The 2,188-nt window shown below is 33.1% G+C and overlaps 1 non-coding gene across 1 annotated transcript; it reads left to right on the top strand.

Moving 5' to 3' along the window:
* The first annotated feature begins 1,707 nt into the window (after nt 1-1,707).
* TRNAI-GAU (transfer RNA isoleucine (anticodon GAU)) lies at nt 1,708-1,781 on the top strand. The gene has a single exon. It is a non-coding gene; the product is annotated as a tRNA-Ile (tRNA).
* Nucleotides 1,782-2,188: the final 407 nt, after the last annotated feature.

Genomic DNA, 2,188 nt, shown 5'->3' with positions numbered 1-2,188 from the left:
TCCATACAAATATATATTAGTCGCAAGTCCTCTATTCTTAATTTGATGGTCACTTTAAAAAGTAGGGGGAGTAAAAAAGTGTTGCAATAAGTTAATTGCACCTCTTTGCAATACTAACAAGCCACTCACACTTTATTATTGTCAAAAAATATATTAATATGTATTGTCCAGACGTATTTTAAGTTCAGGAATTACTTAAAACTTTCATAATTCTTAAAAAGATACTTTTAAAAAGTCCAACGAAGGTTAAAAGACGTCCACCAGTGGGCGTTTGCTAATATCCGATGCGTGATATAGGTACATATGTCAGCAATTCTGAATTTCACGCCGAATGTTACAGGTTTAAATCCCAGAGACACTTTGTTTAACTTATGTTTGTGTTTGTACTCGAACACCTATATAACTGTCTCAACCTTGAAAAGTTGGAGAAAACCTAGAAGACTGCACTTGATAAATCACGAGGAAGTGACAAAGAAGTGTTGGAAAAAGTACCACTTACTATAAGTTTCTGTGGAAGAAAACCTGTGTAAAGAATTTCTATAAAGTTCTCTAAGATTTCCTAAGTCTCCGCGGTGTAAGCAGCAGTTAAGTTGATGAAGATGATGAACCTTAATCACTTTAACAAAAACAGTCAGAAACAGAGAGTAGCTAGTACAATATACAGTTGTTACGCCATAAGCCGGGTCAACGGCGCGACCCGAAACTAACAAAATGCTCATTTGAATTGCTGACTATGAAATTATGAATATTTGCATTGTTATTAATCCGACCGCATTCGTTTAAGTCAACAGTATAATTATTCTACTTAATTATAAACAAGTGAGTATTGATGTTGATACTAGTTTTATCGATGTTTCGTAACTTTGGTTTGGGTCAGTTGATAGGGTTACACATAGAGATAGGGCCGATGGTTGACTTGGCAATGTTGTTTAAATATTCACATCATGTCAGTCATTATATAACTTTGTGATTGTTTCTATCATTATTTGCTTTTAAAAGGACGCAGGTATATAGGGTGAAGTTATCAAGTTGGTTTGATGACCATATCGAATATTATAAGGAATATCGATAAATGCGATTTTGGTGAAAATGATAAACTGACTTTTAATTTTAAAAACCAATATCTAAGGATTGTCTAGTTAATGAGAAAGTAATAAAAAATGTAGTATAAAAATGATTACTTCCCAGAACTTTATCTTTCAAAAAGTAACACTATGGATGGTGCAAAAATAAAGTTTGTTTATTTTCAAAATGATCTAGTTCTTCCTAATAAACTTATGTTGCTATACTGATTATCTATTTTCCCAATTAACTTAATACTAGCAAAAAGCGCAGCTTTATAAGGGCTTGCGTGTCGTACATGTTATATTCAGTTTAAGATCCCATATCAGCAAAGACGATCTGTTCACTTTTTAATTATTAAATCTACCTTTCGTCAGAAGGCCTATGAACAGCAAAGTGAGCTTTGATGTAGAACCAGAACCATTTTAAATGCTTGTGGTGGATACCAGTATTCCATACATTACATTCATTTTTTTATATATTTTTTTGTAATTTATCTTTGGTCTCTTACTTAAATTTAAACTGAAATCACTGAAAACCGCATAAAAATCGTATCATCTCACTCCAAACGTAAATATACAGTATCCGTTCCGTAGCCAGTAAAAAAGCGTTAACTATAGGATACTTTCGCCAGTCAATAACATAGCTCTCGTAGCGCAGTGGATAGCGCGCTCGGCCGATAGGCTGAGAGGTCGGTGGTTCGAACCCTCCCGAGAGCGTTACAAGATAGTAGGATTTGGTATTTTTTTTGTATATTTTTATTTGTATATTTGTATTTGCGTTGTTTTTTATATATTATTACGATAAAATGTTTTACCATCAATGCCTTAGTTATTCTACAAATAGAACAAAGTTTGTGAAATATTGGAGGACTGTTTTGTTTTTTAATTAATTTCTCACTCACAATTTTATTTATTTCTCACTGTACAAGATAGTTGTTTTCACAAGTGGGATTTTCTTTATCAATGGGCTACTCAAAGCCTCATAGGACCGGGATTAGACACGACTCTATGACGCTTAGGTACCCGGTATACAAAATAGTATATATAAATATAATATGATATATACGAGTATGTCTTACAAACTATATATGCATGATCCCTTACACAGAATAAAGAGACCATGC

The sequence above is a fragment of the Epargyreus clarus genome, unplaced genomic scaffold (assembly GCF_041222505.1).
Source record: "Epargyreus clarus isolate Ecla_fem2 unplaced genomic scaffold, WU_Ecla_fem_2.2 ptg000007l, whole genome shotgun sequence".
Taxonomy (NCBI): domain Eukaryota; kingdom Metazoa; phylum Arthropoda; class Insecta; order Lepidoptera; family Hesperiidae; genus Epargyreus; species Epargyreus clarus.
Note: the sequence above shows the minus strand (reverse complement) of the source record. Positions and strands in the feature narration are given on the sequence as shown.